The sequence below is a fragment of the Agelaius tricolor genome, unplaced genomic scaffold (assembly GCF_023055355.1).
Source record: "Agelaius tricolor isolate 1412-34295 unplaced genomic scaffold, bAgeTri1.0.p SCAF_10, whole genome shotgun sequence".
NCBI classification, from domain to species: Eukaryota; Metazoa; Chordata; class Aves; order Passeriformes; family Icteridae; genus Agelaius; species Agelaius tricolor.
In genome coordinates this window covers 7,554,476-7,580,952 of record NW_027269270.1, presented here as the reverse complement: position 1 = coordinate 7,580,952, position 26,477 = coordinate 7,554,476, and the positions used below count along the sequence as shown (strand labels likewise).

The following is a 26,477-nucleotide window of genomic DNA, read 5'->3' as shown; positions in this document are numbered from 1 at the left end:
TCTGCTTATGTTCCAGTGGGGATGGTGAAGAACACTCAGGACTGAAAGGATCAAATAGGAGGCTACAAATCCCAAGAATTTACTAGATTTTTATTTATAAAATCTTACAAGCTAAGAGGGGATCTGAGTGCTCCACTGACTTCCAGGGGCATGCATTGAGTGTTTAGCAGATATTCCATTCAGAGAGCACTTTCTTGTGTAAAAGGGATTCTTTTGTTCATGAGATTTTTCAGCTATTAGGTGAATCTTTATTATATGCCCTTCTCTAGTGCCTGAAACTGTTGTTGGAACTTGCATTCATTCTCATATTCAAAATGATGTAATGAGAAAACAGCTAATGTGCTTAGTTTCTTTAAGGAACTAACATGGGAAGTCTTGGAACGCAAATTTTGGTAATTAACATGTTTGCTGACAGAAGCTATTTGTGTGTTGATGGCAAGCTGCTTCTGTACTGTATTTTATGTGCAGATGAAACTGCATGTAGGTACCTTCAGAGCTGGAACATGCCTGATATGGAGCGCCTTTCCTATCTTTTGGTAAAGTGCCTGAAGGGCAGGATTGAAGAGAAATTGCTTGGGTATGGATACCGACCTTGAAGGGTAAATCTCAGCTACAAGGATAATTTATACCCTCTTTTAGGAGACTGTGTTGTGAGTCATTTCTATTGCCAGGTAATGTGATGGAGCACAATGCTGCTGCTGAAGCTGAGATATCCCTTAGGTGTCTATTGAATCCATTAGGCTCTGAAAATGCAGCTCACTGATTATTGACTTACTCTGCAACAGTTTAGTGTGTGTGTGGAGCTTTTGCGATCAAAAAGCTTTCGTGATTCCACATTAGAAAGTAATTTTCTATATGGCTTACTGGGAATTTAGGCACATAAACAGATACTCAGCAGTGATAATTAATGTAGTTTATTGAACAGCTTTCAGATTAGGGACATAATTTTCAGAGCTTTGTCAGTTTCTGTCTGAACATAGTGTTTATGTGCCTGGGAATTTGACTTTTCCTCTTGTATTTTATTTTCCTTTGTTCTCCATTTGGATGATAAAAGGTAAATGCAAAGGTAGGATTGTGCTGATGCAGTGGAAACATACTTCATTGCAGTTTATAGACAGAACCTCTGCAAGAAATTATGTTTATGTGATCATCTCATCTTGCCACAGATGTTTTAGATTAAGCTGCTTCCTACACAGTCTGCACAAAGTACACGAGCAGATACTGTAATATGTTGCCTAGAAAATTGGTATGGAGTAGGAGCTGATGTGAAATTACAATGAGCAGTTTAAGTGCAGACGTGGCCATATCCAGTTGTTTGCACTTAAATGTTTATGAGCAGAGGAGGAGCTGGAAACAACAAGGACCTGCTCCATAACCAGGTCTGCTGGGTGTCCTAAGTGGATATAAATATAAATAGCAACATATGGGGTAGGGATTCATTTGTACTCTAAACAGTTCTGCAACATCTTTCTTTTGATAGAAGGAAAACAACCAAGCACAGCGAGCTTATGACACTGTGCAAATCTGTCACAGGCAAGGAAAACACAGCCCCAGCCTCATCTGTTCTGAGCCTCCTCCAAGAGGAGAGGGGGAGGGTGTGCCTGGGAATTGCAGCCGTGCACATCCTGTCCAGCATCCTCAGGGAAGCACAGGCCTGCAGCTCTGAGTCCGTGCTCCAGCGGAGCCACCGCGCTGTCAGGACAGTGCCCCAGTGCCCTGAGTGCCTCCTGAGCTGGCACCCAGCTGGGCAGCAGCACTGCCACTGTCCCTGACCTGACCTCTGGGGAACAGCCCGTCACCTCACATCTGGGAGTTTTGTCCTGAATTTGGCCTTCAATAATTGTTTGGCTTTGGAAACTTGTGGTTTTTTCCCCTATAAATTTGCTCTCTCCTTTTCTCCCCTGCTTTTCTTTAGTTTTGGTGTTTGTTTTCTTTTGATTTTCATGCTTTCAGGTAAAATTCGGAGTTTCAAGTTCATCTTTTTTAGTAATTGGGGATGTTTCTCTGGTTAATGAAGGTCATGGGTAAGGTTCCAGGATTAGGTATTGTTAAAAGCTGCTCTGCCAAGTTCCTCATAAATTCCCAGCAGAATTCTCTACTAGTGTTTGTCATGCTAACATAATTACAATTCAGAATTAAAGACAAATGCTATTAGGACTCAATGAAGCAAATGCAGGAAAGGATCATTTAACATAACACTGATAAAACTGGCCATAGATTAGAGGAAATTTCTTGTCTATGCAAGTGTTGTAAGTTGTAAGTGTTGTAAGTGTTGCTGCATTTATGACATTTTCTTTTAAATCTGAAGGTTTGATGCATTCATTTTATGGGTAAACAGATTTTTCTTTTTTTTTTCTTTTTTTTTAATAAATGCTCTTTCATGTATAAATTTTGCAGCCTGATTATGAACTAACAATATTTTTATATATAATTCATAATAACAGAGAGAGAATTTTGAAGAGATTTGAACACTTAAGAGATACTATGCCACTATAACTTCATAATACTTTGGTAAATTCTAAAGCTTTTTGTGGGCTCAAGCTAATAATTGTGAGTTCACCTAAGATTCATAATATAGGCAGAGAGTCTGGTAACACAGAATCTTCATTTCAGTGACTAATATCATCCAAACTCTTCAGTGACTACTCTCATCCAAAAAAGGTCTGTTCTTTGAAGTCAGCAGATACTGGGTCAGACTTTAAAGGGAATTCATGCATAATTATATTATAAAAAGGTGAAGTTCCTTTTAATTTTTATATAAATACCTCAGTGACCAACATCATGGATTCCTTTTATATTTTTTGGTGTTTTTTGGAGTGGGGTGGGGCAGGGGGAGTAATAAAAGATAAAAGTATAGCTAGTGGGGGAAAAGGATTTCCATAATAGGAAACATTTCAAAGTTTCTATCTCCCTTTTAAATATGAACCGGTGTGAAAAAAAATTCGGATTTTCAGTATCTGAAATGCAATTTGGAAAATGCTCTCAAGCTTGAAATAGCTCATTTAAGAAACTTTAATGCCTTTTTTTTATTTTGACTCTGCTTTAATATGAAGTATATTTCAACTTTTTATTTTACTCTATTAAATCCTAGGAATTGGTCTGTATCAAAAGAGATATAAGCATGCTTTTGAAGAAGTGCTTAATCGTTTTTCATATGACAGATCTGGCTTTCTCAGTAGCAGCTTGTGCTATCACATTCTGGTTAAGCTGACACAGAGAAACATAAAGACACCTCTCATAAGAGCAAGAAGTTCTCCTGGTGCTCCTGAAATATCTCATCCTGGCTATAGTTTTTAGAGGAGCCCTACAACAACTGACACTGCTTCTTCACCTCATCAGACAGGACTCCTCATCTCCCATGAAGCAGCCTGTAAAAGCCTGTGAGTATTATGGGCCATGCTGCTCTTTCATGGAAAGATTTATGCTGGCAGAACTCACTTGGATACCTTTGAAGAAAAGCAGCTGGAAAAACAAGGCGTCTAGGTGAATTCTTGAATTTCTTCCAGAGACAAAGTGACCCAGACTGATAATCCATGCATTCCTACCGTGGCAGGAAAATGCATAGCTCTGTCCCAGCAGTAATTGCCTCTCCCAGCTTTACATAGTTGTTCTTTCTATTCAGACTCATAGATGATACTGTTAAACAGGCACAAGAGTTTGATCTTTCCCAGAGTCTAAAGGTTTCAAACTGTAAATCCTAAGAATGCTGCAAAAGTCATTAAATGCGATACTGAAGAGGTTCTTCAAATAAAAAGATTTTGAGGTTCTACTGTAATGAATTCTCAAGCTGTTATCACTTGCACATAATCCTTTTTAATTGTGCTTCCAATTTCTTGTGAAAATTCAAATTCAGAACAGGTATTTTTGGCCTCACCCAGCTTTAACCGTTCCCTTATAATATTAATATCTATGCAAAGTATTAATTACTAAATTGAACTTGCAAACATTTAAAAAATGGTTTCCTTCTCTCTTTGAAAGCATTTCATTCACAGCACAATTTCATTCATCAAAAGCATTGAAGCATCTCAGGATACCTGCATATTTATTTTTTCCCTTGGCTCCCAGCTGAGACACTAAATCTTATGCTTTCTTTTCAGACTTTTTGCTGCTCCATGGAGCAGTCAGGCTGAGAATCCTCTGCAGTCCTCTGGGGTTAAGGAAGATGGCGTGAAAAAGAAGCCACAGAAGGAACACCTGTGCAACTAGCAGGAGGAAATATTGTTTTGGGAACAGAAGAATTAATTGCTGGATGTTGTGGCTGTGTGGAAAATTAGGTCACCCTAATTTTTCATACTATTTTAAGAGCAGGTAACTAATCACGAAGCAGTAGTGTAATAAGGTCAGAGAGTTTTTATGGGGCTGTTAGACAAGTCACACATACCTGTACAAGTGGAAGTGCTCCCAGGATGTGTGAGCTCAGCAAGGAGCAGCTCGACAAGGGTTTTGCTCGATATCTTACCATATCAACACTTCATTTTGTGCACTTTCTGATTAATCATAAAATCTCATCCAGCTGACTTCCAAAGCCAACTGGATCGGGTAGTCCTCTGTTCCTTAGACACGCAGCCCCTCCCTGTCCCTCTCCAAGAGAAATTCTCCAGGAAATGTCTGATGTAAACCATGCCAAGGTGCCACCAGGCTGAATTTCTTGCTACAATTTTAGTATTTCTCTGGATTTGACTTGTTCCTTATAATGACAATTATTTTGGTTATACAGAATGTCTGCCCTACCTTTTCTCCTTGACATGTAGATGTTTGAACACTACTGTACCTTACTTTCTCTTTTCTTTTTTTTAATGCTGTTTTGACAGCCAATCAATTTTTTACCTCCCTTTGAAGAAGCTACTCAAAAGGGCAGGAACACATGAGCTAACTTCAGGGATGGTAAAGGAGAGGTATTTTTAGAGTAAGGAGAACACAAAAAAGAACTGATTTATTTATTGTAAAAAGCTGTGGAGGTCCTTAACTTTGAGGCAGGCTGATGGCATGTCTGCCACACTCATGACAGACACTTCAAAGTGCAGAGACATTCTACTGCACTTCAAGGAATTTCCCACTCTGCAAATAATGCTGCAGAAGACACACTCAAGTAGAAGGCAGCACAGCATTGCAGAAAATCCAGGTGGGATGTTTAACAAACCTAGTTTTAAGAAGTAGGGGAATTCCATTAGGAGTGTGGACTATTTGCTTTAACACAATCATTCATTGGGATAAGAGAAGTAGAACTTGCTCTGTAGGTTTGTAATTGCTGAAATTAAGTGTGGCTCATCACTCTCTGCAGTACTATACCAATTTACCGTGCTCTTTTATCTCAATTACTTTCTGTGTGTGTCTTATATTTCTCTATTAAACTTCAGTAATTGTAACACTGTGGTAATAACATTGACATACTCAGTACTATATGATGGGCTATTTTACATTGCTCTGACTGCTTTATTTACATTATAATTATTAGTGTCTACATAAATGTGATTCATTGAACTAATAAAGTTTTCAGACAACTGCCATAGTTCATTGATTTCTTCTGTGCAGAAATGTACCTTGCACTCTTAGTTGGATTTCCCTTCTCTTTCAAGGCTGGCATTGGACAATAAAGACCTTCCACTTTAGCCCCATAGAAATTATATTTAATATCTCATTTTATCTTGATTTCGTTAGACTGACAAAGCAAATGGGAAGTACCAAAGTCATATTTTCCCAACTGATCTGTTCTTTTGCTCAGAAGTACTGCCAAAAGCACCCTTCTCACTCATCCTGATCATCACCAAATGTTGATTTTTTTGAGACTAAGAAGTTAGCACTCTGAAATCTTAGTGTGGTTCATTAGCCATGCAATTCTCCCCCAGAGGAATTTGGGCAATGCCTTTTGAAATGGCACAGTTGCTTCAGCCTTTCTCTATCTGGAGAGCTGAATGAGTTCATGCCTGATGTGCTGTGTACCTTGTGTGTCCTGCAGGCACCAAGTCTGCAGCCACTCCTACCACAATTTAAAAGTCAGTTAAAATGTGGCAAATGAAGATAAAACATAATCCAGATTATAACCTCATGCTTTTCAGGTCTTCTTCATTTACTGGAGTTTTAGCAAATCCTTCGAACTCCATCTAGCACACCACCAGCCTATAACTTTAAAACTACACATAGCAGATTTTGTGATAATAAGAAGATTGAGATAAATAACAACTATCAAAGAGATAGGTAAATATGGACTGTAAAAAGTAAAATCTATTTATGGTTCTCCTCCTGTGCCCTGGTCTAAGACAACTCAGTTGTCAGCCATTTCATAGGAGACTGAGATTTCTCCCTGGTGGAATGCAGTTGTTTCCAGTTGCTTTTCTTTCCAAACAACTGTGATAAGAGGGATTTCACTCCATCTCTCTTGTTTCTCTGACCATTTGTTGACAGTAAACTGTGTACAGCACTGTGGGTTGGGATAATAATATGTTATATTGTGGTGTTGGCCCTTTGTCCTTGGCATACATTGATTTCTTTTCCCTGAAGTGACCTTCATATCCTGGCTGTGTTGAGCACAGAGGGTATTTGTTTCAGACTCCTTCCCTGCAAGCTTAGCTAAGTCCTGCTGATTCTACCAGAAATTAGAAAACCACTGTGTCAGGAGATCCCAAATTGCCATGTCTGTGGGTCAGAGATCCCAGTGCTGTGTTAGAACCCACTTTTGAAGCTTTTAGTTTTCCAGTGTCTGACTTACATTTCAGATATTTATTCCAGCTGCTGGAAACACTCATAGCCTGTGACACCACCTGCTGGGTAACACCTCTGTGAAATGTTTATCTCACTGTAATCACTAGTGTTTGCAAGGGATAAAGGACAACGTAATTTAAATGAGGAACAGAATTTAGAACCATCAAAGGTCTGTGTTAAGTTTTTGCTCTTTTGAGGGTTTGATACTTTGTCATTAGTGGCACATATTCCCTGCTCTGTTTATTGGTGTAATACCCATGCAATTACACTCCCTATAGCTTCTTCTAACTAACTGTGTGGGGAAAACCTGCAAAAAGGATCTTTACACAGACAGTGACTGGTAAACTTTACTGTAGCAGAGATTATGCCCTGCTATAGTAATATCGAGATGCAAAGCCTTGTTATTAATGCAGACAGTTCTGAATGGAGGAGCAAACAGTAAGAAAAATGGCTTTCAAAGTAATTATTTTGGAGACCAGGGAATAACTGTGGTATACAAAGGTGATTTATCTCTGTTTCTTTTCTGTCCACAGCACATTAATGCAGTACTTTTGGTATCTTCTCAGTGGAAAGAAAAATGGACAAAATAAGAAATTACTCAGCAGCCATAGGGAACTGGTGTCTAGGTCTGGAACTCTGATTATACTCTAGGCTTAAATGATTTGCATTTTTACTGAAAAGTACGTTGTGGATAAAAGGTTCAAGTCTAAATCCAAAGTAATACAGACCCTCTTTTTCAGGCTTTGATCTAAGAATCTGTGTTTGTGGCTGTGTAAGGACTGCACAGTCATTCCCAGACTACATTGGAAAGGAATGGGAAACAATACAGATCCTGAAATGTTAGCTTCTAGATAGGAAAATGCCACAGATCAAGAGGATCAAAGAGGAGAAGCATGATTTGACCCCTTTTTGTAGTGCCCCAAAGGGATAGGAGGTATAACTGTATTGATATTATGAACAGAAGACTCTCAAAAGATCTGGAGTGTTTGAAAGGCCAGTACCAGGGAGCTGGTAAAATCCACCACAGGATATTAATCAGATTTCCAATGCTCCTTGCTACCATCTGGCCAGAAAAGAGGCAAGATTCTAATGGAAATGATATCTATTCTTGCGTCTGCTGGTCCTTGAAAAAGAAGCTGTCGATTACTCAGTAATTCAACTCAAAGTTGCTTCTATTTCTCCCAGGTGATTCAAACATGGTGGAATAAATCTGCCCCTCTTGCAACCAAAGAGATTTGTTGTGCACTATAAACTGTCATGAAGCTCTCCAGAAGAGAATGAATAAAGAAAATCTGTAGAAAAGCTAGTGCTCCCCAAGGATTTATTCTCTCCACATTTAAATATCCTCTTTTCATAGTGCTATGTAGTGCAATATGCAGCCCACCCATGAGCAAATATCAGGCTGTTGCACTAAGACCTGTCAGTTCTGGGGTCCCAGAAGCTGCTGCTCTCAAGGCTTCTCCATTACTGTCCATCCTGAGCTACAAATCAAGAAAGGTGGACATCCCACTCCTTCACAAGCTCAGATAAGGAAATCAATTTTACTTCATGAAAGACAAACCTAGTGGTCTGGAAGATTAATGAATAATTCCAATCACTTTATGGCAAAAGAGTCTCAGTGATTGATCCCAAACCAGACAAAAGCCTTGTCCTGCATCACAAAGCTGGGATTCCATACAAAGGGAAAGGGAGAAGGATACATAATTTGTGGATGTCACTAAGGTGCTACACATCCAATATAAGTAGCAGTTTATGCAGGAAAGTCCCAGAAATAGAAACAACCAGTCTCTGGTGAACTGGAGGATAAAAGCTGGAATGCTTATCCAGTGCAAGGATCTTACTTGCTTTGCTTCCTTAGTCTTTCACAAGCACTAAACCAAGCCCTAAACAAGCATTTACCACATTTAAGCAAGATACTTAAGTAGATTCTCTGATTATATATGACAATTATTTTTATCTAGGCTATTTTTCTGTGAAGATAAACTGCAATTACCTGCAAAATTTAAAATACATTGACAATGTAATTATATTGCAGATATTTTTGCAGTGTTGATATTGTCCTTCTGAACAAAGTGATCTTTCAGGACTCTTCATTTGAATGTCTATTTTAAATAAAATAATTAAAGAAATGGATGCAAACCAATAATTTAAATAAAAAAATTACAGCAATGTCATTAGGTTGTCACCTTCATGTTTAAAAATATGCATTAAAGCCAAAACATCAGAGTAATGCAATTAAGATATGGCTTGCAAATGGAGCATCTATAAGTCATATTTCAGAAAAAAAACCCTGAAGAAGAGCCTTTAATTTGCACTAGAAGCAAACCTTAGCTGTTGTTTACCTGTGCTAATTTGGTTTGTTAGTATTTACTTAAGTGTGAAGTGTTCAGATCCAAATCCTAACTTCCCCACAATTGAGAGTATTGCTTTGTTCTTGAGCTTTTAATGTATTTGCCACATCAGTCAGTTCTTCTTTGAAGTTTCCTCCTGGTAAAATCATCCTGTGAAGACAGTTTTGCCCTCTATCACCCTGTGAATCTCACAGGCAAAATTTTTGGCATCATCTTGAAATGCCATCAAATATTTAAGGCATGGAAGAAAATCTGATGTTAAAAATGCTATGGTTTATTATAGGATGTATCATACCTCTAAGTCATAACTGGTAACAAACTTTTGGTTTTGTTCCTGTGAAAAACAGGTTGATTCTGTTAATTCTGTGTATTACTTTATCATGGGTCTGTTGAATTGTAAGTGCTGAAAAGCTGTGTAGACAATTTCCTGCACCCACATTGGTGCTATGATGTTTCCTCACTTTCCCTGTTTTTCCTTTCAGAGGGGAAGAGCATACTGTGAGTTATGGGACAGGTGCAAGAGAGCATGTGTCCAAAGGCTTTGGCTTAGAGCACAAGTGGCCACATGGATCTGATCAGATTTAGGTGGGTTAAAGACCATTCATCACTTAGAGCCTTGCTCTGATGCTGCTGCAGCTCAAATAGGTGGGAGGATGGCCAGGGAAGAGAGGAGAATAAAGGCACTGTGGCTGATGTGAGTCAAGTACACTTCAGGTTAAACAAAACTCTGGGAGGACACCTTGGCCACGTTTTGCCTGGAGCATACCAGGCAGCTGAGGGACCAGATAGAATCTAAAAAGCCACACCAGGCTTCCCAGAGGTGTCCAGTGTGCTTGGGGTTCCATTCACCACACACTGCATTTAGCTTTGATGGCTTTAAAAAACAACCTGTTTGAAATCTCAGTGGGCTGTAGGATTTCAAAACCAAAATGCCAGAGGAAAGAGAAACTGGGAAGGTTACCCTTCTACTCCTGTGCTTGTTGCTGTGTCTGAGCAATTTTAGGTCTCAGCTCTAAAACCTCACTGATGCTTACTTGTTGAAGGATTGCTTGATAGATATAATCATTGATGCATATCAAGAAACATTTTCATTAATTGGATGAGAAAACACCATTATACATTTCAATATTTTAGAAACTGGGCTTTCCACGTGGAATGCCTAGCTATGTATGAAACATTACGAGGATAAGGATTGACTTGGAAGCTGAACCAGTATGTGTGAGAAGTGAATTGATGATGGGCTTCTAGTGTGTTGCCTCACATGAAGCATCTGGGGTTTGCAATCCTCCTGTTGGCATAGTTATTATCCCTAGCAGCTCTTTGTCAGGATATTTTATGGTAATGCATGCCAAGAAAGCTGACTTAGCAGCTGTATTATGTATACTATGTATAGTTGTGGTATATAATAGTGACAGAGACTCTAGATTTTTGAAGAAGTTAAAAACAACAGAAACCAAAAGAGATTATTTTTAAAAGGCTGACAAATAGCAATTACATACACATTCTTCTAACTTTGCCTTTGCTAAGGAACTTGGATTTTACAGGCAGGAAGATCTGACCTCATTTTAGAACAAAGAGAACATATTTTAGCAGATGTTAAGTTAACTTGATTGTCAGCTAATAACATGGAAGTTGTTGTAATCCTAGTTATATACAGCACATCATGTTGAATATAAAGTACCTAAGCATTTTTCAGTATTGATTTCAATACCATGGTAATTAAGAACAGGTGCATATAAATTAGATGTGAGGCACTCTAATTGTTGCTAATGAAATCCTTTACAATAACTTTACATAATGAAATGCATAATTAAATATTAATGACCAAGATCATTAGTGGCAATTTTATTCCACTTACACATGATTTTGGCCTTGGGTGAAGCCTAATGTTTTAGTAAAACTGTCATTCATGCTGCTGCTCCTTTGTTTGCTTTACAACTACATGATGTTCTAGCCTTGAAAACCTTCTGGATATTGACTTATTTTATGGATTTAAAGGAACACTGCTTCAGAGTGACAACATAGATGGCAAACCTAATGAATTACCCCAGGTATTATGATGAACCAGGAAATTTTGTGGCCAAGTATCTTAGAGAGCATTCAGCAGGAAATCCAGCCAGCCAGGTAAGTCTGCATGTTTTAAAATACACTTTGATTTCCTCTAGTGGCTTGAGGTAACACCTGATACTTCTCAGCTTTCTTTTCAAGTGACTGCTGTCACTGCATTCAGCATTGCACACCCTTTTCCCTTTGGTGCCAGCCCCTGAGGAAGACATAGATGAAACAGCTGTTTTTCCACAGCTGCAGTCTTATCTTTCAAGCTGAAGCCTAGCCCAACCTTGGGTTTTTATTGCTTCAATATTTGGATGATTTGGGAATAAACTGCACAAGACTTTGCCAGGATGCTGCACTAGATCTGGCACAGAAGTTCCTAGAATTTGGCCAAACAGCAAAGAGACTCTCAACCTATTTGTGTGTGATAATTCCTGCCCAGCTGAAGAAGAGAGATAGCTCATGTTTCACTTGAGCATCCTCAGCACTTACATTTAAGTAGCTGAGGAAGTTGGGGTCACAGTAACATTTCTACTTGATTACTGATTCAAAATCTTTGCTCCAAGAAATGCCAACTGCACAGTGAAAAACAGGCAATATTCCTAGAACTGTGTTTGTCCAAGCTTTGTAATAGGGCCTTTGCCTTTGATGGCTGAAATTTCAAGGAGTTATTTACAATGTGCTTACTACCTGTAAAAATTCAGTAATGTCTTTAAAAAAGGTCCCATTTTATACCCTTTGCTTGTTCTACAATTGTGTACAATATTAAAAGGTTGAGTTTAAATTATTAAAGCTTATTTCTTCTACAATCAGTATAACAATTAGAAATGGAAGAATTTCTAAAGGCTTGGGCATAAACAATCTAAAGCTCAGTAGCTGTGGAATGGGTAAAATGGGACAGGGCATTCACCAAATTTCCAGTGTTTTTTCCTATAATGTGATTAGAATATGTTTGTTCTTACCAGATTCTTGCTTAACTATTTGTGCTAATGCTTAAAAAGGAAGTTGAACTAAACAGTGTTTTTCACATACTCCTCTTGAAATGTTACATAAACCATCTTCTCTGTTTATCAATAAACCAGTCAGAATATATTGATTTTTTCCCCCTAGTGCTCTTGCACGATCTCCATTTATTGCATGAAATGAAACACACTTTGTTTTCATTGTATTGCATTTCTACTATGGCTTTTCCCCCCTGTTTTCTCTTTCCATACAATACTTCCTATTAGCCCCGAGATGCATAGTTTGCAAAACCACAGCCAGAAATGCATAAATTTATAAGATGAAGCAACTGGGAAAATAAAATGGCAGGTGAAATTGAATATAAATTAATTAAATAAATGATGCGCAGCAATCATGCCTGGAATGATGAGTTTCAAGCTGAACATTATGACTCAGAAATCTTGGTGTTGTGACAGTTGTGTGAAAAAGACAACTTTGTGCTCAGTGACAGTCAGAAAGGCAAATGGAATGAAGCACCCTTCTAGGGACTGCATTTCAAAATAGAGAACTCTAAAAGTGGGAAGCAGTTGTATATATACATAAACTCTGCCTGTTCCTACATTCTTCCCTTGGCATCACAGATGGAAGAGAAATCACCTTTGGGGTGATCCAGTACAGGTGTGCTGCATTCCTGCTTTAAGCAAGACATCGAGAGACGATATTTGTGTGTGGATAATATAAAGACCAGAATTAGAACTGTGATGGAAATTCTTGCTTAGTTACCAATAAATTGGGGTTTGGAATGTCTGTACCCAATGCTTACCTGACTCTTGCTCTGGCTTTAGCCTGGCTGAGCTCTGTGTGTGACCAGGATCAATATATTCCCTGCTGTCCTTTCCTAGGAAAGAATTTGAGAATTGTCAGAGAGCTTCCACTCCTTAAAAGAGCTAACCTGTATGAGACTACAGCACAAAGAACACAAATTGCAGTTTGGATCTCAGGCTTGCTGCAGACCAGGCAACCCTTCAGTGTTATTTTTATAATACTAATGTAGTTCCATGCAGTCCCATGTATTTCTATTCTCCTCCTGTGTTTGTTTGGCAAAGAGAATGGCTACTTGTTCATAACTAAAAACATTATATGTAAGAAAAGTCTACTAAGTGCAAAAGTAGGGGCAATCCCTTCAGGGAGTTCCTAAGGAAAAGACTATGGCAAACTGGGAAAAGATATCACACCAATTGGTGCTGTATTCCTACTTGGTTTCAATGTTCTTGCCTGGACATCTGCCTTTAGCTATTATCAGAGACTTTTGGTCCATTGTGAGAGTGTTCAATCTCATGAGTCTGATCTCAGAATCTGTGTTTGCATAGTAACAGTGGCAAGCTACACTTTCACAGTCTTTTAAGAACCCAAATATCATAAGACACTATTTTCAGATAAAAGTATTGACATATAATAATAATTTAGATAATAGCTATAAAGGCCTCAATTCTATTTCAGCATCTTAATTAACTGAATATTATTCTCCAGAAGAAAGAGATTGGGAATCAGATCACCCTTGGTGCATGCAAATCACCCTCATTTCAGTGGGTGGTTTGAGCAGACAAAGAGTCCAGGAGCTGCCTCGGCAAACTGCTGGAGAGAGCCCATCTGGGAGGGAGTGGCCAGCTCCTTCTGCAGGAGAGGATCCTCACCCCGTGCCCAGCAGCTGGTGCCAGCACAGGCTGCAGTCAGTGCCAGCTTCAGGGATGGCTCAGCTTAGGCAGCCCCCCCTCACTGGGAAGATGAGAGCCTGGAATTGGATTGTGGATTCTGCAGGCATCTGGGGCAGGGAATAGGGGCAGAGTTGATGGCAGGGAACTGGCAGCTGTGGCTGCTGAGCCAGTGGCTGGATACAGCTGGAGCTGTCTCAAGGCAAATGGCTTCATTCCTGCTCTAATGGATTGCAATAATCAAGCCTAGAAGTTGTGTGTGTGCATTGCTGTTGCCAAATTAGAGTTTGATAAGAAAGGACAGTTTTCTGGTGCTGCAGGGAGAGGGTGACATTTTAGCAGCCACCACGAAGGATTTTAAGATGTAGCAAAAACCTCCAGGGAGGTTCACATATTTCTTATGTGAACAGAGGCCACTGTCTCTGGTATAGTGACTTAACTGTATTTATGTTAATTTTCTACCACCAGCTTTCTTTTTCTTTTCACATTCAATCATAGTTTTCAATGGGGTTCTAATAAATTTCAATTTGCGAGTAAATTTTACAATGATACTCTTTCCTTGTGCTTTGTTGCCCCTGCACTGCTGCCATTTACAGAGCACCATTTCCAACAATAGCTTTGTGCAAGTGAATTAGAGAGAGGAAAAGAACTGAACCTCTCTGAACCTCCTGTGTGAAGGGCTGGGGGCAACAGCTGGATTTCCCAGTGATTTCTGCTCAAAGATGAAAGATTTGAGCTATTTGTTTTTTCCTCTGGCTTACAAAAGGCTGTGGTTCATTTGCTGGTGAATAGTGTTGGATACAAGAGACATCAAAATAAAAATGATGCAGTACTTTGTTCTCACTGAAAAACTGAGTTTAAAATGATGTTGACTTTCTATGTGTCTTGAAAGTCTATATACATAGAAAACAAATTTAAAGGAATATTACTTCAATATGCTTGTGTAAAGCAGCAAGAGGAAGAGATGCTGCAGCAGGGTGCCTTCTCTCATATAAAATCCTCAAAATTTAATTTTATTTTGGAAAGAAGGTCATTCCAGAAGAATTTTCACCAGTAATCCCACTTCAGACCTTCTTGTGCCTTTAGGAGATATAGATTAAAGTTTTATCCGAAAGGAAATTAAAATAAAAAGCCCAGCAATTTTGCCTCTGAGAAGAAAAGCAGTGACATGCTTTAAACAAAAATTTATATACCACAGGCAATTTACTGGGGAAAAATGCATTTTAAACTTGAGGAGGAAAAAGCACCTTCAACAATGTCATATGTATCAGAGTGCGTGTATATCTCCAAAGTCAAATCTGCCTAATCTCATAATAAAAGAAGGTTTTAGTCTTATCAGCAAATGGAAAGATGACATTAATACAGACAATAAAGACAGAATATTCTGATCATGCCTTAGCCACCACAAAGCTATTAGCTCTGATAATGGAATTTTTAATGTTGATCATTACATAATAAAAACATATCTAGATCTGCAGCTTGCTGGTGTTCTGTAACACAAAAAATGTTGTACAAACTATTGGTTTATGCAAATTTTCTGTATCTTTGAAGGTCATATTTGTCTCTGATTCTCCCAAGTTACTGATATTCAATACTCCTAAATTATCACACTGGAGTGGTATTGGATGCCTGCATAGTTCAGTGACATGAAGTAAAAACAAGGAATACCCTAGGTAACAAACTTTTACATTTTTGTGCTTTTGTATGTGCCTGCATTCTGTTTTCAGCTGTATGAAGACAATCCCCTTTAGCTGTCTAAACCAAATTGATGCTAATTATGAGTTGAGGCATTGCTGGAGAAAAATGAACCAAAATATTTTGCTGCTGTCTGACTCATTAAAGCAGCACTTCATGTACTGATTTTGAAAAAATATTTCAGATACACTGACCTTTATTTAATAAATAATATACTTCAATGGCAAGAGCACTATATCTATTACTATTATTATTATTTACTGTCATAAGAATAAGTAGATTTGGAAAAATCAGTGTCTGGAGCAATTACGTTTTGAAATTTCTGGTATCTTTGATTTGTAAGTTTTCATTGCTTGGGAAAGCAGCTTGGAATTAAAAGGGAAAGCAGGTGACATTGTGATGAACATATTGCTGTGATTACCATTCATGGCCAGCCAGATAAACTGCCATTGGCACTCAGAAATACACACACACTGTATGAGAAAATACTAGTTCTTTTTAATGTGTTGTTTCTAATAGTTTCTTAAGAAAATAAAATGTTTCTAAAACTCTTCAGAAACTGAGATTTCTCATTTTAGACTAGAAGTGTCCTGAAAAGCAGATTATTATTATTATTATGGAAAATGTTAAGAGTCACACTTGCAAAAAATTTGCCATCACACTTGAAAAAAATCAGGAGATTGTATGAAGGTTTTTTGTGTGAGCTATACTGTATTTCTGGAAGTGCTTTTTGAACTCAATTCTGAAACATCGTGAAACTAATTTTAGAGAAGATAAAGCACTGGTGAAAACACGTTTATTCTATGGCATTATGGTGCTGTTCAGGAAAGTAAGTATCAGAATTAATATTGTCTTTGTATTTTTGAAAAACACACAAGTAAAAAATATAAACATCTGCTGGTAGCTGATGCAGACTGAAACATGATTTTTGCTGAGCAGAGCAGAGCCTATAGTGCAATAAGTCAATTTTCACTGACAGGAAGTTTTTGTCTTCCATAAGCACGAGGGTCAAGCTCTTATTTAGCCTCAGTGCATGGAGTGCTGAGTGCTGTACTGAAACCTTGGCTGCTGCCCTGCTCAGGCACAGCCCCAGCACCAGTGACACACAGACTTTGACTTGTACAGCTCTTCTCATCCTCCCCCCCAGCTTCACTGAAACATGAGGGAACCACAAAGAGCCCTTCAAGATCTGAGAACATCAGAGACTGATTTCCTGTCCATTATATATATATGTGTTTCCTAGGAAATGTAGGCCTGCTCCTGCTTTCATTGGGCTTTATTTGTAAACTTCCATCTGGGGCACCCAAGTGATTTAACCTGGACAGCACCAAGCTGAAATGATAATGCTGGAAAGTTAAAAGACCTTTCCACTCTGAAGAAGAGCGATGCCTTTCATAGTGACAAACACATCTGCAGGAGTGCAGCCTTGTTCAGACAGATGGAAAAATGATCACCTCTACTTCCTCTCATTCTGTGTGTCACATCCACACCTGTCTGTCACCTTCTGAATTGGTCAAGATTTTCTTTACTGCATCCTTGGTTCTGGGCAGTGCTATTGATAATGCACTGGGGTATCTGCACCTGAAAGGTGACTTATGCAATGTCTGATCTTCATTTCTTAAAAAATTGTTTAAATATCCCCTCAATTTCTTGTAATGGCCACCTTTTGAACATGTGCCCCTGTGCTGCAGCTCTCTGTCCATCCAGAGCAGACTACACACAGCAATCTCTGCTAGCCTGTGCTGGACTGTAGGTTGAGTTTGCCCAGTTCTCTTCACAGAACAACAAATGCTCCCTCTTACTATTCTTACTAAAAGGCAGAAACTGCCTTTTAGCTCTGCATTACTTCAACCTGAAGCAGTGACAAAATCATATTTTCTATCTCCATTTTCAGGTTCAACATTGGCTTCAAAGGGAGGAGTATTTGTTTTCCTCTGATTGGTTAACGCCACTTTTCTGAATGGAATTGAGACAGAACAGCAACTCAGACTCTGGATAAATTGCTTTAGGTAATAAATTTCCTTTAAAAAATTTTAGACTAATGCAACAACCTGATCAGTTTGTGTGGTTGGACACCACATTGACAGCATTTTTACAGACTCTCCCAGCTTTCAGGAGGCCACAGGAACTTGTCAGGAACTTGTAAATTATTTTAGAGACAGAAGGTATTTTAGACAAACAATGAAGATAAAATGTGGAGCTGACAGACAAATAGCAAGATCCTGCCAGATATTATGTCTGTTTGCATGGCTAGCTGTTTGAGAAGTAGAAAAATGAGGCTGTCAGTTTTGTTACTGACAACTGCATAATTCACCTCCTAAGTAAACTCAATTTAAGGCGTAGCTATGAATGGGGAAAGGCCTAAAGCTAGATTATAGTCTATAAAAGGATTAGAGCCTGATAATTGTATAATGGAGAGTAAGCAGCTACTTCTGTTATCAGGAGTAGCAAGAGGTGCTTAGTAAAGCAGTTATTCAATGTTAATCATGGAGAACCTTTGTGACAGAGCATTGCTTTCCATGATTTATCCAACCAGAGCACAAATGTTGTTAAATAATTGTAATGAGTTTAAGAAATATAGGCAGCTTGTCACTGTTTAATTTAAGTCCAAGCTCTGCTGTATAGCTGGAATAATCTTCTCTGCTTTTCATAGCCTGCTTTAAAAGAGAAACCTACTATTTCTTTTCATAGCTTTCTGGCAGAATTCCACAGTGCTTTACAACAATAGAATGTCAAGGAGCTGTATTTCCAACCCTGAGCTTCATTTCCAGTCCTGAGCTGCATTTCCAATCCCGAGCTGCATCTCCAATAAGGCCATGCACTCTGTGCCGTGCTGAAATTCAGAACTAACCCAAGAACCTTTCCAGGATAACTGCTTGTTTGACCTTCAGCAAAGGGTTGGGGCAGCCTGGCTCTGTTTTCTGTGAGCGTGTCTTGCCCTGGTGCTGATGGGCAGGCACCATATCCAGTGGTACAAGAAGCCAAGAGACAAAGAGCAAAGGGAACCTGGAGGGGGACCAGAAGTGCTCTGGTCTCAAGGTCCTGCAGGACCCCAGAACTGGTGATGAACCTGGGTGAGATCTGAACTAGGACAGGGACAGAGAAGCCAGGCTGGAAATGGGGATGGAGCAGAGGAGTTTGCAGCTGCTGTGACATTCCAGCTGCACTGCCTCAAGATGAACTGGTAACTTGCACTGAGCATTGCAACTCTTCCTGTCTGAATGGTCAGAGAGAGCTGGAAACAGATTCCTTCTTACAGGACACAAAATCCAGATTATTCTGGCAGACTAGAAAATACAGATATTTGTCATTTTAGCTGCAAAGAACTAAGGCGAGATTTTTGAAAAGCAAATCTAACCAAATCCCAGTTGATTTGGATTTACTGCACAAGGATTTACATAATTTTTGATGAAAAATTAAGTTTGAAATTAATGATTTATAACTCAAAAAATGGAATACAGATTGATTATTTCAATACAATTGCTCAGAGAAGCAATTTGACCACAGGACAGAATTTCAAACTTAGACTTTTTAATTCAAATTTAAAGAAAGGCTCTCAAAATCAACAGCACTGGGTACTATATGTGATTAATATTGACACAAAAATATCATGCATTTTTTTTTGCAGATTTGAGATTGATCCACTAAGGATAGAAGATACTGTAAATAGGAATGTGAAATTTAGATCTGGGTCTAAACTAAGATTAGATGTGTTTAGACCTGAGTTTTGATGTGCTCTTTACAGAAATAATACTCAGTTGGGAAGATATAATTTGAATGTACCAGATTGGGATGAAATTTTTTATCACTTGAGTTTTTTCATGGCATAAATATTTCAGGACTAAAGGACCTGAGTATGTCTATATGAAACACACTTCCCAAAATATTTGCAAATTGCATCAGTTCACTAATTTAAAAAGAATTTTGTTGTCTTGAGTTCTGTCCATAGAATTTATCATTGGTTTACTTTGGAAATGTTAAGGATCTACTTAGGGATTAAAGCACCACATTTCAAAATATGAGTGAATCAGAAATACAAAATATTGCTTATTTTTATATTTTCTTAAGTTTTTTTATTTCTGTAACACATTCAGAAATCTAAGATACTCTTTTACTTGCTGTTCCACAAATTATGCACTAGGGATTAAAATGTCTGTCACAAAATGTGCTTAAATGACTGAATCCTATTTTTGCCCTGTATTTAAATGACAGTCTTGCTAAAAAATACAGCAGTTAAAATATTCACCTCAGCATTTTGCAGTGTGTTGGTCTGAAAAATATTGATATGCTGTTTCTCTTCAATTTGAATTTAAAAAACCCCAAACAACCCAAATTCAGCCAATGCCAAAAATGCCTAATGAAAGGTACTCTTTGCAGAATGAAGATAGGACTTGTAATTCTTACAGGAAATTCAAGTAATCTTTTCCGCACTAGACACAGAAGGCAGTGGAAAGGTGGGAGAAGAAACAGAACCCAGATTCTGAATGAGCTCAGAGAAAGAAGACTTGATTCCCACTTATCCCCTGCTCCCAGTTATCTCCCAGTCTGCAGTCCGAGTGCTTTGCCAGCTCCTCATTAGGCTTCCTTAAGGCCTGTTGGCAACTCCTCTGTAATTATAAGGTCTATGAAAATAAGTTTTGCTGTTCCTTCCAAACAAAGATCAGGGCTCCCTGTCCTACTTGTCCTCCAAACTGTGGCAGGGATGTTTTCCTACCTCTGACCTTGCCCAGCTGCCTTCCCTCAGTATCCCTGTCACAAATTAGTAACCTGGAGCCATCAGAGCCTGGGGGTTTTACAGACTGCTCAGGTACTGGGGAGCAGCCCCTCTCTGTCAGAGCCCTCATCTGACTGCTGAGCACTGCACAGAAATTGAAGCACTTTGTCTCTGCCACTCACAGTGCAAAGGGATGCACGGAGCTGGCAGTGGGAGACACTAACACTGCCTCTCCAGACACTAAGTCAGAGCAACAAAACCTTCTGCCTGCCTCCCAGATGTAACACCTTACAGAATTGCTAAAAAATCACCCTCAAAAAAATCCCTGAAAAAATTCCTCAAAACATAAAACTGTTTTAGAATGCTAGTTCTCGTCTTTTAGCTATATTGTTATGTTATGAACTGAAATAATAAGTTAGAAAATATTAACAAAATGTTCATTTTAATAACTAAGAATTCCTGGCTAAGTATTTATTACTGAATTATAAGCAATGAATATGTATTCATTAAATATGCATACATATATCTATATATGTATAATAAATAGGGAGCAGGTTTATCAAAATCTAAGAGAATTAATGACCAATCCAGGATTAGTGACAAGTTACAGGTGTCTCACTTACAAGTCACACTTGACAGGTGTTTTAATTGAAAGTAACATTGAGTACACAACTACCTCTACTCCTGGCCTGAAGGCTCCCTCTATCTTTCACCTTATTTAAAAAAAGATCTTAGTGCTGCTGTTTCTATGTAGATCTGGCAAAAAATGTTAATCTTCTTTTTTGCCAACACATTAAATTAAATTGCGTGCTTTCACAGCTAAAAATGGGTCTAAATGTACCAAACGTGAGGAATAACAGAAGGACACAAACAGTAGTAAAAGAACCACCTTTGTGGGTCAGACAATGAATCTCACTGTGTTGAAATTCAATTCAAATGGAGGCTTCACCAATTTTTATTGATTTTAATTCTCAGATATCTTGTTTCTATATTAAAAATTAGTCTAATGACAACATGATGAAATTTATTGACTTTAAAGGAATGCATAAAATTTCTCAAGGATTCATCTGGAAAAAATGAGTTTAAGAGTGACAGTTTCAGTACCACATAATTTTTCCTTTTCATATTGTTGGAAAGGCATTATGCATAGTGCTGTGCCTTGTTGTTGTATATTTGCTAAGTCTCTCCTAGAGAAGGTATTTCTCCTTGATGGATGAGAAGATTCCTGTGAGAATCTATTTTTTGACTGTCTCTTTTGGGTGCTGTATAGTGGAATCAACATGTTAGATTCTCTAATGAATGATAAGACATGTCTGATAAGACATGTTAGAGACAACTACTGTTATAGACAATGAGAACTGACTGTAGCTGAGGGAGACAGGATTCTGGTGGAAGGTAAAAAGCCAGCACACAACACCTTGCCTTAATGGAATATATAAAATATTGTCATGCATTGACATTCACCAGGGAGTAGTTAACTCTTACAAAATTCACACCATAGGAAGCTCTGTGCTATTCTGCTCTTACAACCCACCACAAAACATGTTCAGGCAATGTAGAAGGCACAGAGAAAAACCTGCAGGTGCACACGACAGACCTGTGTTCCCTTGCTGTTCTTCTCTGAAATACAGAGTGCATGGTTGTTCTGAGCAAGATATTTAACAAACTGAGAACTGAACATAGGGGAATTAATATGGAAGAAGAGTACTGCTTTTAGAAGACACTTAAAAATATTCATAAGGCTGTTGAAGAACCCCAAGCAAAACTTTCATGAGGATGAAATGTTCGTTGGAAAAAGAACCTGTACTCTGGAGCCAGCAGCTAAAGCAAATAATGTACAGCTGCTCCCAATACAGACCACACTGCATATACCTTGTTTCAAAATAATCTGTCTATTTTTGATATTTCCTAAAGGACTTTTTGTCTGTATGGGGGTGTGCCTGACTGAAATGAGCAAGCAATTTTGTGGATTGTCTCCTGTGTGGAAGACAACTATAAGGCTGGAATAAGAGATTAATAGAAAAGTCTCCAGCAGAGACTTGCTCAGGTCACTCACTCTCAAATGTCCACCTGAAAAATACCCACTTGTGGAAAAGGAAAATAAGAAGAGAGATAACCAAGCTGGAGCTTGCTGACAAGTGCAGATTGAGCCTGTGCATGCCTCTCTTTTCAACAACAGTGATAATGAGGAGTGTCTCTTTGAGGGCAGGGAGCAGGCAGAGGGCTTTTCAAGTACAGGAGTACCAGATGGAAGAAGTGGATTAAGATAGCACTGATGGGGTATTTGTGGGTAGCAAAGAGCACCAAATCTCCCTGGTATGGATGGCGGGAGCCCATTGACAGAAGAGTCTGCGAGGAGAATTCTGGGTTGCAGCTACCTTGGAGGTTGAGAGGCATTTGGAAAAGCAGCAGCAGCAGGAGTCACAGGCATGCAGTGGAGGACATCAGAAAGGGCTGGATGCTTTTACAGAGCCTCACCTGCATGAGGTCAGCAACAGGCCCTGCTATGGCCATGAGAAAAGGTAACTGCAGCTGCACCGTGGCTGAAAGGATGCAGAGCTGCTGCAATAAATCAGAAAGTGCACAGAGAGCAGCACTGCTCAATCGATGGGGATGTTTCCTCCATTAGTTTGGGAATGTCTTTGCAAACTAACACAAAGCACAGGCAGCTCTCTCCAGCTCTTCAGGCTCTCAAGATTCTCTATCAAAAAAGGTGATGGACATTAAAAAGCTTTTCATTTCTGATTTTAGAGGTGCTCAGTCCTTGAACTTCCATGAGATTCAAATGGCATTGCAATAAAGTATTCTTAAAACTGTATTTTTGCAAGAAGAATTTAATTACCTTTCTATTGCAAAGCTAAAATTGTTTATTTTTCATTGCAGATTGACAGATTCTTTCATTCTTTGACATTAAGAATTCATCTCAATAATGTTAGTGTTTTACCCTTGAGTTATAGAAAATTATGAAACAAAAGAAAAGAAAATACCATTTTGAAGAAAACAGAAGTAATTTTTTTAGTTTTCTTTCTGTTTGTTTTCTTTCAGTCTTTATGAATTCAAACTTTGAATTATACAATAAGAAATCCTAGTTCTGCAATTTCCTTGCAGGCAGGTTAATTCATCTGACATGAACACTATCAGAAGGGTAATTCTTTGTCATCAAAGCTGTGAATTCTATGTGAGCAAGCTCCTGTTCCCATTGGAGTTAATGCTGCTTGGTGCAGATGCAGGACTTTCCTCTTAGGAGAAATCTGAGGAGAATATATTGCTAATTTAGAGAAAACCTGAAAATTAGAACAATAGCTTTAAAAAGATTAACCAAGAACCCTAAGTAGAACAAGATATTTTAATTTAGATGTTAAATGAAGTCCAATTTAACTTTCATGTGTGGGGAATTATGAGTAGCTACTAGAAGAGTGTGCATTTTAGGATCTCCAGAGACTGTGATCAGAAGGATGCTGATTCTCTTTCCCATTCTGACACAGACTTTCCCAAGTCTTCAGATCCGAAATGTTGTGCTGAAGGAGAGTGCTATTTGTAACAATCATGAGAGTTACAAATAAACTGTATTCACAGTTTTTCTCAACTTTTGACAGGAACAAGTCAGAAGCACTGGTAATTGAGATGTTTTCACTCTTTTGCTAAATAAATTTTAAAGGATATATGTCTGAATAAGCTCTCAGTTAAATGTCAGAACACATTCCTACTTCAAAGCAGAGTTTAAAATGTGTGCAAAGGCTCCTTCTTAGCCTCTCTGCATGCCTTCTCTCTAGTAAAAGCATACAAATGACACAGCTTTAAAACCACTGTGTGAACCAGAGTCAGCTGGACATCTCAAAAGTCCTTCAAATGGAGACTTGATCAAAATCCTCACAAAGGTAGGGATTAAAACCACTGAAGCTGAGGTATTAGAGAGAACACACGTATTTATCAGGTCACTGTGTCTGTGACAGAGTTCACTTGAATGTCTCAAACATTCCCTGTGCCTACCAAGAGCTTTGCTCTGCTCTGTGCATTGAAACATTCCTCTGGCACAGAAGACTCCAAATATTGTGGTGGCAGAAGGCTCAGGGTTATCACACAAGTGTCACTGGTACCTTTCACCCAGCTATTTTACTCTATCAAGTCAAAGTGTAAAGGACAAGGGGTCAAGGAAGAGAATCTGAAATATACAGCAGTAATTCTGAATAAAGCAGGGTTTCTCTTGCAAGATCATGATTTTTCTACAATAAGTATTGATACATTTTAGAGGAAATTACTATTGAGTGATAGTTGTGGAGGAAAAAGAGAGTGGGAACTGGCTTCATTTTCCCTTTGAAAATACTTTCATTGTACTTTTCTTGTAGCCATTTTTAGATAATTAAATAAAAATAGGTCATCACCTACTAGATTTGGTTGATTTGGTGGGCACTAGTCCATATAACAGAATGGCCCAGGTGATTTGCCAGACCATTAAAGGGTCCAGCATTCCAACAAATGCGGGAATGACAGTCTATATGGAAATCGCTGGCTGGTATTTGAAGTCATGGGCAAATGGGTGTTGGTATAGCACAGGTGATGGTGCATGGGGGAGCGAAAAATTTTATCAGAGGGCAGAAAATAGTCAAAAAGTCCTGTTTTACAAAACACCCTGGGTTGTTTCTGACATGAAACACACATCTGAAGGGTTTTCATATTTCCTTGTTCCCAGGAAGGACCACTGAGGTCTAGGAAAGGCAGATGGACAAATACAAGTGAAATCCAGGTTGGCATCAATCCCTTCAGGGTTCATGGTTAAGCTGCAGGACGATGGGAATTTTCCATATCTTTTTAGCATTAGAAGTCTCAAACCCAATGATTCTTTTGGAAAAGGGAAAGACCAAAGATTCAGTCAGCTAATGAGAACATAAACTGCTGAGATCAAAGTGTCAGTACAAGCAATTGGTCTAAAATATGGGATCCTAATCACTGGAACTGATGGATAAGAAGAGAACCATTTCACATCTGACAAAGCAAAATGTAATTATTATGAAAGTGGTGATAGGGCAGGTAAATGACTTGCCCCCAAATTTAAAAAGTCAAACCTAGTTAATTTTATCTCTGCTAATAAAAACAGCAGTGATAAGACTGTTACAGATTGGTGAAAAATTAATGAAGTCTTTAATGAACTTTATGGCAAATTACATAAATCAGACCTAACTTAATAAAAGCCCAGAAGATTTTTACTAGTGTTAAGATTTTTCAATTGCTGAATAATAAAGAAAATAACTCCAGTAAAATACTCTCTGTCCTACTGGAAGATTCTGCAAGATGTTAAAGTAGAGAAACCGGACCAAATTAACAATAGTTTCATCAGAGAGATCATTAAATAAGCTTAGAGTTTTATTTTGAAATGATCACTTGAAGAGCTGACCAGAGTATTTTGAAAAGCCCTCGTAGCAAACAACAAAGTCAATGTTTCTTTTTGGATGAACACGAGGAAAGAGCAGTGCATGCTGTGCAGACACATAGATAACAACATTTCACCCAGTGAAGGGTTTTGCTGGAGTTGGGGTGATAGAAGCCTTAGTCCTTAGTTTGTAATGTTTCAAAAATGATATAAATAAACCCTAAAGAGGAACAAAAGACGAACTCAAACAGAGACAAAATGGATTCCAAGGGCTGTCCTAAGGTTAGGGATCCCCATAGCAGTTATGTGATATAAATTTGCATTAAAAGCTCAAGTGTTTGGATGTAGACATATTTATAAACAGGCAGAAATTTCAGCAGAGATATTTAGTAGTAGAGAGAGACAGTACATGGGCCTGATTTCTATTACATGTCAGTATGTTTGGAAAATGTAAATTTTCTTGCCTCTGACATGTACTTGCAATTAAACCATCAATAATCAGATGTTGAAAACTTATTTCAGATTCAGAGGAGAGTCCACACTTCGTGCAGGTTTTTCTAATTTATGTTACTTATCAGGGACCAGTAAAGGAAAAAGAAGAAAAAAGATTGTGCCTTGTCTCCTAAACCATACCAAGAAGCCTTGAACCAAATAAGTCACATGAGAATCACAGGCAGAGTCATTAAAAAGGCTGATTTACTTTAGAATTTACCAACTGGTGAGAAAAATTGTCCTTTCTCTTTCTCAGAGTTGCAGAGTCGTATCAGAAGTAATATTCAAATCAACTGTGTCTGAGCCTATACAAATGGAGAAATCCATCACAGGAGTTAAAGATGTCACAGAAGGGTGAATGAAGAAGAGGATTTGTGGCTTGCTTCCAGCAAGATGGCACTGAGCAACCGGCAGACCATCAGATAATTTGTAAATGCAATAACCTTGTATTA

At 38.5% G+C, this 26,477-nt stretch overlaps 1 protein-coding gene across 2 annotated transcripts in view; it reads right to left on the bottom strand.

Moving 5' to 3' along the window:
- Positions 1-26,477, bottom strand: part of SLC39A10 (solute carrier family 39 member 10) — a 216,113-nt gene that overhangs the window by 78,369 nt on the left and 111,267 nt on the right. Inside the window, exon 4 of one of the 2 annotated variants that reach the window (XM_071434539.1) lies at positions 12,868-12,942. The exons of the other annotated variant lie outside the window; for it this stretch is intronic. The gene's annotated coding sequence lies outside the window, so the exon portion shown is untranslated. The remainder of the gene's footprint in view (positions 1-12,867; positions 12,943-26,477) is intronic. 2 annotated transcript variants of the gene reach the window in all.